Genomic DNA, 9,512 nt, shown 5'->3' with positions numbered 1-9,512 from the left:
TCTACTAATACAAGTTATATTTTCATATTTCAATCTGTCCACATAATGTCGCTTAGTATTAGTTAAACACTAAATAACCAATGAGCTAATATTTGCTTCCATTTTGCTTTGTGTGCAAAAACATCACGAAAAATATACAAAGGGTATTAATGTAATTAATGAATATTTTTATTAAACCAGCTTGTTTAAAAAAATACAAGTATACAAAATAAATATACTACACTTAATGCGCCAGATCTAACAAATTTATCAATTGAATTTGTTTTGTTGAGTCAATAAAAATTTATTGATATAAAGATCCAAAACGAGATTACAAAATTGGAGAATACTAAGTAAAAAATATCCTTAAAAGACACAAAAAATTGGATATTTATCTCACCTTAAAAAAATAGGATGCAACTAGAAAAATAAATAAATGTCAATTCTCAAAATTTCCAAAATGAGCAAAGTAAGAATGATACCGAAAAACCATTACTACTAATTGAGTTAGTATCACTTAACTTATAATGCTAAGCCAAGTCATCCATTTTACGAAATCTCCAAGGTAGCACCATGCCACCTCTTCACCACTCTTATATTTTTGGTTTTTGGAAAAACTTCCTCATGTGACATAGTACCTTTCATCATTGGAAAAAAACTTCAACTTAGAAGGTTGGATTCACTATTCTGGATTGATTGAATTGAATGTAAGCAAAGTCGAATTCACATGGTCAAATAATAAAGTTATAATATATAACAAATTAAAATAACTATGTATGGTACGTTTAGATAATATTAGTTTAAAATAATAGTATATTATATTTTAAATAATTCTAATAATAAATTTTAAAACAATATTAAAACTTAAATATTCAAATAATGCTAGGTTTATAAATAAATATATACTAAAGACAACAAAATCAAGATAAAATTTTAGAAAATGAATAAATTGAATTATGGATTAAATTGGATTCAAAACCAAAATCATAAGGAAAAACAGAAATTAAAATGAAATTAAAAAAAACCAAAATGAAATGTGCGTATTTCATAGGGGTCTAAATAAGCAATATTCCATATTCCTCAAAACGCATTGTAGCAGTATAGGCCAAAATGGAACAATATCGAAAATGTGGGGCAAATATTAAAAAATAAAAAAGATCGATTTAAAAATCTTGCAAGATCAGAGGGACCAATTGCGCAAATAGGCCATCAGACCCAAAACGCGCGGATCCTTCCCTCGGGTCGGGTCACCGCGCGGGTCGAGGGCTATCAAACGACACCGTATTGCGTTGCTACTTAAACAAAAAATTTCATTAAAAAAACATAAGCAACATCTGCCCCAAAAAAGGAAAAGTAAAAAAGGGCTGCTTCTATTTCTCTGCTAGGGTTTCGGCCCTAGCTTTTTACACCGTTCCTCCGCCGCAATTCCACCGTGAACGGTGGTCGGAGCCTCACCACCAAGGGCTTTTCGGCTCCTTTTCGCTTGGATCCAAGGGCGTCTCCAGGTAAGATCTCCTCTTTCACCCCCCTTTTTTATATACACGATTTAAAAAAAAGGGAACAGTAACGAAAATCGAATAAAAAAATCACCTTCAAAACTTTTTGATTTTCTGTTTTTTGTATTATTTCTTTGTATTGATCTTGCATGTCCGTTACAGGTTTTTGAAAGGCTTTTTTATAGCCCCCGAAAGAAAAGCAAAAATGAAAAAAAATACAAACTTATTTTCTTTTTCTTTTTATGTTATTTCTTTTTTCTACACTTCTCTTGTTGTTTGTTTGTATGCTACGCAGGTACGGCCGTACGGAGGGTAGACGTGATGCGTACGGAGGCACGGGTGAGGCTGAGGGAGAACCCTGGTGGCTGCAGCGCTGGAAGCTATGATGCTAGGGTTTTCTGATTTGTTTTTGTGTTGGGCTAGGGTTAGGTGGCTTGGGCTGATTGGGTTTTCTGGATATTGGGTTTGTAATCGGGTCTGGTATTTGGGCTTCAATCTGAATTTGGCCCATTGTAATTGGATTGATAGACTTTTAATTTGGTTTTGTTTGATTTTATTTATTTGGATTTGGGTATGTTTTGGGCCTGGTCAAAATAGGCCTATTACAGCGGCGTTTGCGAGAAAAGCGCCGCTAAAGAACATGATCTTTAGCGGCATTTGTGGGAAAAGCGCAGCTAAAGAACATGGCATTTAGTGGCGTTTGTGGGAAAAGCGCCGCTAAAGAACATGGCCTTTAGCGGCGTTTGTGGGAAAGGCGTCGCTAAAGAACATGGCCTTTAGCGGCGTTTTCAGGAAAAGCGACTAAAGAACATGACCTTTAGCGGCGTTTATTTCAATAAATGCTGCAAACGTTAACGGCATTGACATCAGCGGCATTTTTTGCGGCGCTTACTTTTAGCGGCGCTAGGCCTAAAAAAACGCCGCTAAAACCTGTTTTGGTGTAGTGATACCAAATAATTTTACAATATAAACTCAATATTTATAAAATTCTATGCTAAAAGTTCAATATGTAATTATTTTCCATTCATCAAATAACAACTTAGAAAATAGAATTGCTATGAAAAATTATACAAAATATAAGATAAATTGAGGCACAACACAAAAATAAATTCAATATTTATAAATTGTTTTCATGAAGCCATACTAGTAATTTTTTTTCACAAAAATAAAAAAATTTTAAGTGCTTTTTGGTGTCATGGAAATACAATTCAAACAGAAGCTGAACATAAATACAAGATTCACACTAGAAACAATAAATTTAAAACTAAAAAAAGAATTTATAATCAATAATTCAAGAAATTCAAGATTAAAAATGCGATCTATCCTAACTTCTTCAAAGATTTGTATTAATCAACTTCTAAAAATTATTACTCAATTAAGATGTTAGGCAGGAGCAAAGACAAGAAATTTGGATTGTGGGCTCAACTTTTTTTAAATTAAAATGTTTATAAAATTTATATAAATTTATATATAATATTTTTTTTCTTGTTGTTCTTCCTCCACTTTACTAGATTTCCTTTTAAAATATTTTTCCATTCCTATTAAATATTTAGAACAAATAAATTTAAGTCTTAAACACATAAAGGTGTTCGTGAAGTCAATATACAACTAGTAATTTTCTTTTACAAAAATAAAAATCACTTAAATGCTTATTGTTGTCACGAGAACGCAATACATCAAAATTTTAAACACAAGATTCACAATAATCACACTAGTAACAATAATTTCTAAGTAAAAATATTAAATTTCTAATCAATATTTAAGAACTTCAAGATTATAAATACAATCAATCCTAATTTCTTCAAGGATTTGTATTAATCAACCTTTATAAATTATTAGTCAATCACTATGTTAGGAATCTCGAACAAAATTAATATCTCAAAATTGTTTAATAAATAAAAAACTAAATATTGCATAAAAATACTAATCGATCACAAAAAAAAAAACTACAATCCTAATTTTCTAGAGATTAATCAATGAAGCTTGAAAAGAAAAACAGAATTCTTACCAAATTAGGGAGACCTACTTGAAAGTATCATAAGATTGAATGTAATAAGCCCAATTTACCCGGGCCCGTACAAACCAAAGTCCCAATCTAATAGCCCAAATATTAACCCTAATTACAAGCCCAAAACACCAACAGCCCAACAAGCCCAAAATTTAACAAATTTTTAGCCAAATCAAAAGTCAAAAACCCTAGTAGCCGCCGCAACTGTCACCCTCTTTTTGCGCGCTTCTGCTCCCAGCAACCCCCGTCACCGCTCGACTCGGAGCCAGGGTCCCTTCCGCGCGATTTGTGCCTCCACGTATATGCGCCCTCTTCACCACCAAACCTGCAAAAATAGAGGCACACAAGCGCAGCAAATAACGGAAAATAAGTGGGTTTTTGATTTTTTTTCTTTTTGGATTTTTGGTATTAATCAGGTATATAAGGCTGATTTTAATCTGTAAAGTGGGGGATTTTTTCAGTGTAAAAAATGATACAGACGAAAAGAGAGAAAAAATTCTTTGTATCAAAAGATTGAAGAAAGCAAAAACAGAGAATAAAAAAAAGTTTTGAAGGTATTGAGATTGGTTCCGTTTTTCCTTTCTCTTTACTGTTTTGTACCTTTTTTATTTTCTTCCTTGTTTTTAAAAACAAATAAACGAAAGAACGAGGGAAAAGGAGAAGTTTTTTACCGGCAGAGGCGCGCTGTCGGCATTCTTGCTGACTTCGGCGTGAGGAGCAGGAGGGGGCTTGGACCTTGCGGCTGTTGTGGTTGCAAATTGAATAGGGTGTTCATTTAGGGTTTGAAAAAGGGGATTTTATCTGGTTTGAAAAACGGCGCCGTTTTAATGTAACCCAATAACCCGTGTGACCCGACCCAGAACCCGACTAAACCCGCGTTTTCTATTGCAGCGGGGATATTTGTTTCTTTGGTCCTTCCCCTTTCGTGTTCAATTTGATTTAGCCCCTTTTTAGATTTTGACCCTAAAATTATTGTTTAATTTTGATTTAGCCACCGTCTATTACTATTGTTATTTCATTTATTAGCATTATTATTATTATTACTGCCATATTTATACACATGCCTTTTTCATATAGCACATACACATATTTTCCATATATAATATGCATATTTTTAATACATATATATATATATCCAGTTTAAATTTTTATAAATACGTGCATATGTTTTATTCACACGTTTTTCTAGCTTTTTTATTATTATTTTAAACTTTTATATACTTTATACTTTATACCTTATATATACATATACACCTTTCAAAATAAACATACATTTCTCATATTTTGTAATTTAAAATATATATTCATTTTCTGTGGTACATATATTCTATATATATTCTTAAATTATTATAAACATTTTGTTCTATATATTCTATTATTTTATACATATTGTACATATATAATCTTTTAAATACACACATATTTTCATGATTTACCAATATATATATACTTATACATTTTTTTGTAGATATATACATATGTACATATTTTTATATTTTTATGTTATTTTCACGATTTTCAAATACATACATGCATTTTTATTAAATTTTGATTGATATATTTCATTCCGTCTTTTTATATGTACACTTATATTTACATGTTGAATGTATGCGTACACATGCTTGTAAATTTATTTGTATATTATACCTACTTGTATATATATTTGTAAATATTTATTCATATATGTTTGAAATTAAAGTTGTGTTTCATATTATACATTAACTTTTAACATACCTTTCGGGAAATATATTTTGGGTTTTATCAAAGTATTAAAATCATATTTTTACAAATTTCCAAAATATTTGGCATTCATGATTCTCGGGAAAGATTGTGTCCTAACTTACTGGATTGCGATTATTTTTCGATGAATTTACAAAGCCAAGTATTTGTTTTGTAATAAATTCGCAAATTTTAAATAAAAGCTTATTCTCGGGAATTCAAAATGTTGGGTCCTAACTTACTGGTCATGACATTTTCTTCTCGAAATAAGAATTTTCAAAAGCAAGAGGCAATATTCGGGTATTTTGAAGATTTAAAGACATTGTGCCCTAACTCACTGGGTGTGGTGTTTTATTTCTTTAAAATAAGAATGTCTTATCATTTTTTCATGAAATAAAAAGTTTCCTTTTAAATTTTTTTCAAATTTTCGACACAAAGGCATTAAAAAAAATCAATTTGGTACCTATTTTGGGCGTTACGATGGTGCTAATCCTTCCTCGTGCGTAACTGACTCCCGAACCTGTTTTCTCAAATTTCGCAGACCAAAATTGTTTTTAAGGTGAGCCGATCACACCCCAATCAAGGATCGGTGGCGACTCCAGTTTTTATTTTTAAGTCGAAACTAAAATTTTTGTTTAAAAAAAAACGGTTTCGACATTGAACATCTATCTTGTAAAAAATTCTAGAGAGTATATAAGAAAATAAGATAAATTTGAAAACAAAAAGTGATGAGGGTTGAAAGAATATAAAAGATTTTTGGGTTTAATTGTGTGAAAAGAGATTCATTTATGTTTATATAAATTAATAATTTATATAAAAATTGTTTCTGAAAAAAATTGGGAGGCGTTTTCAAAATTTGACGAAATCGTTTTTTTTATGAAACTATTTTCAAATATTTTTGGGGTAATGCATCAATTATATAATTAAAAAAATTATAAGTAATTTTTATGTGGGATCAATTGACCCTACAATACTATACATGCCTTCGTCACTAATGTTTGAAATCTCAAATAAAATTAATATTTCAAATCATCTAAACAATAAAAATTGAATATTACATACAAATATTAATTTATTACAAGAAAAATCACAATCTTAATTTCCTAGAGATTAATATAATAAATCTTGAAAAGAAAAAGAGGAGTACTAAATTAGAGACTCAAAAGTATTGAAAACTAAATCACATGTATTGTAAAAATTCTGTAGGGAATTTGTATGAAAAAATAAGAGAAATTTGAGAGAAAAGTAATAGATGTTCAAAAGAAAAACATAGGGATTTTAAAGTTTTAGCAAAGGAAGAGATTAATTTTTTTATATATAAATTAATTAATTTTTAAAAATAAATTCTTTTCAAATATATATTTTGGGATCATTTCTCTATTTTTTTGTGTAATTTCTTGGAGATAAATTTACCAATTCTTTAAATTAATTTTTTTTATAAAGTAAAATTTTGTAAGGGAAATTGACTCTACAATAGCCAATGTAGGGATAAAAATAAAAAGAATTATATAGATACAAATTGAATAAAAAAGTTTATCATATGGGAAGTTAAGTTATGTTTGATAAATTGAAAAATTAAGTGTTAAAAAATAAGTATTAAAAAATTAAGGGTTGAATTTAAATTATAAAATCTATTTGGTGTATTACTTAAAATTAAATATTAATTATAATTAGATTGTTTGATAAAGAATAATAAAATCTTAAATGAAATAGAATAAAATAAAATAAAAACATTTAAATTTAATAAATTTAATAATTAGATCACCTACTAATCATTTTTTACATTTTTTGTAAAAAATTTCTATTTAATAAATTTCATTGTGAGTTATCAAACGTATTTAAAAAATTAAATTACTGAAAATATTATTTTTTAATTGATAAAGTTAAATAAATATAGAGATGAAAGATTACTCTTTTTTTATTTATTGTACAACCTGGCTATATTCCTTTTTGTTAAAAGAAAATAAACTATTTTTAGGAAGGTAATTAGGCCAGTATTAAATTATCTTATTTATTTAAGAAATAGTGGGTAAATCTGGCTGCCAAGATTCTGAAGAATAAAGAAATAAGAGAGTATACCATTGCTTATCTTATAAGCTTAATTAATTAACAAATACTAATGTTTAAACATCTTTTTATATGTTTTCAATTATGGTGAGTACAAAACACCTTTTATTGACCAAATACCTTATTATTATTATTATTACCCCAAAATTTTATGTTTTTGATTTGTTGATTTTTTTTTACAAGTAATTTGATATAGTTTAGTGGATAAGTCTTATGAGAAGCGTGTGAGAGGTCTAGGGTTTGAGGCCTTGTGTATTTAAGTGGATATTAGTTTTGTTAATGTTATTCTGTCAAGAGGAATTAGATCGGATTTGAAGTTGTTTTAAATAAATTGGATAGTTGAAGATTAGATTTAGATGGTTTTATTTATGAAAATTAATTAATTAGTTTATACCAAAAAGTCTCCCCATTTTGTGAGGTTTGTTTCTTTTTTTCCCATTTTTTTTTCTTTACACCGTTATTTTTCCCTCTCCCTGCTATTGCCATTTGTTTCATTTTTTTTGGTTCAATTTTGTTTCTCCATGGGCCTTTCACGTTTGTTCTTGTTTCTTTCCTTTCTTTTGTGCATTCAATCCTAGCGTTCCATCTTTTAATTTTGCAAGTATTCACAATCTGTTCAGGGTTCTTTTTATTTGGTTTTCAATCCGTGAAGATAAGGTTTCATTGGTCTTTTCTGTTCTTATACTGAAATTCTTCGTTAGGTGTTGGGGATTATTGAGATTTCGAGATTGTAGTGAAAATCCCTATTGTGTGTTATCTAATTAAATTAAATCATTTTAGGAGAAGATTGTGAGATGATTAGCGTCCCTCCAACAACTAAAGTCACGTGGTTGTTGTTCGTTCATTGGTAAGGATTCGAATATGTTTTGGGGTCGATTGTGGGCACTGTGTTCAATATTTATTTAATTTAAATTCGTGAATCATCGCTAATCTAGTCAATTGAATCCTATTTTTAGGTTCTGAGAGTCTCGTGGTTGCTTTGGTATCGAAATCGAATTATGTGTGTAATGAAAAACACGAAAATTAGCAAACAGCGAAAGCCGAAAAATTGCACAGTTGACATCACACGGCCGTGAGGTCTGGGCTATTAGGGCCGTATGGGCCACACTGGTGTGTGTGAAGTCGTGTGCCAAGCCACATGGGCCCAAAATTCTATTTTTTTCCCCTAAGGTCGTAAACATCATTTGGATCGAACGTAGGCCTTCTGTAGGGTCGGTATGCTATTAAATAAGCTCTGAAACAGGAATTTTGATCATCTGTTATTGTAAAATTGGATATAAATATGTATGTTGAAGTGATATGAGTTAGGTAAAACCTATAATATGTCATGTTTAGCCTGAAAAACGTTAAATATGTTCTGTATCTGTCATGGTAAGCATTTACATCGTAAACATATCTGATATCTGTTAGTATTGCATCTACATCTGGGTTGGGATTTGATATATGAAGGAAGTGCGGGCAATATTAAACTTGCCGTATTTGGTGGTTCAGCCACATATATATGTTTTCGTAAACGTTGATAAACTGTCTAATACAACTCTACTGCAAATATTCTAAAAAGTGTCAAACAGACACTAAGCGATGTGTAAGGCTGGATGGGTATAATACCTTATATGGTGTGTTGGGATGGTCAGAAATGGTGTGTAGCAGATAGGGGTAGGATTATTTGTTTCTGCATCTGTTATGTTTTGATAAGTTTTGTTTCTGATCTATATACCTATAAATACATTTGTTTGATTTATGTACTATATGTTGCACACTAAGTTTCAAAAACTCACTTTCTATTTGTCTATCACTTTCAGGTAACCCTCAGACTTAGGCGGGTCAGTGCGATGAGAGCTCGGTCATAACAATATTTTGTAAATTTAATTTATTTAAATTTGGGTTTGAGAGTTTTCTAAATTTTGTACTATTTGGACATTTTGGATTGTTTCGGTTTTGGACTTTAATTTCGATTTCCGCATGATCCATTTAAACGTTTTATCGACAATGTTTATTTTTCTGCAAAACAAATGATTTCAAAATAACGAACTAGTTTTTTTTTCCATAATTTAACTTTCTAATAACTTCCGCGGCAAAGCTATACATTTTTGGAAAATGTAAACAAACAACGTGTCACAAAACGAAAAATAAGGTTGTGTTTTCAAATAAACCAGATTTTTGTGTAACAAAAGCTAATAACGCCTTTTCAAAATCAATGAATTTTGGGTTTTAGAATAAACTTGCAGTAAAATCTCCAAATC

The 9,512-nt window shown here is 29.8% G+C and overlaps 2 long non-coding RNA genes across 2 annotated transcripts; one reads left to right on the top strand and one right to left on the bottom strand.

Moving 5' to 3' along the window:
- Window positions 1-3,476: 3,476 nt before the first annotated feature.
- On the bottom strand, window positions 3,477-4,671 carry LOC107950532 (uncharacterized). Its single transcript, XR_001698088.2, has 2 exons — window positions 4,155-4,671; window positions 3,477-3,808 (listed from the first exon to the last, which is right to left on the bottom strand). It is a non-coding gene; the product is annotated as an uncharacterized lncRNA (long non-coding RNA).
- A 2,370-nt stretch (window positions 4,672-7,041) lies between these two features.
- On the top strand, window positions 7,042-9,218 carry LOC121215337 (uncharacterized). The gene is made up of 2 exons (XR_005911154.1): window positions 7,042-8,116; window positions 9,072-9,218. It is a non-coding gene; the product is annotated as an uncharacterized lncRNA (long non-coding RNA).
- Window positions 9,219-9,512: the final 294 nt, after the last annotated feature.

This window comes from Gossypium hirsutum, chromosome D03, assembly GCF_007990345.1.
Source record: "Gossypium hirsutum isolate 1008001.06 chromosome D03, Gossypium_hirsutum_v2.1, whole genome shotgun sequence".
Lineage (NCBI taxonomy): Eukaryota > Viridiplantae > Streptophyta > Magnoliopsida > Malvales > Malvaceae > Gossypium > Gossypium hirsutum.
This window is presented reverse-complemented; position numbering and strand designations above follow the sequence as displayed.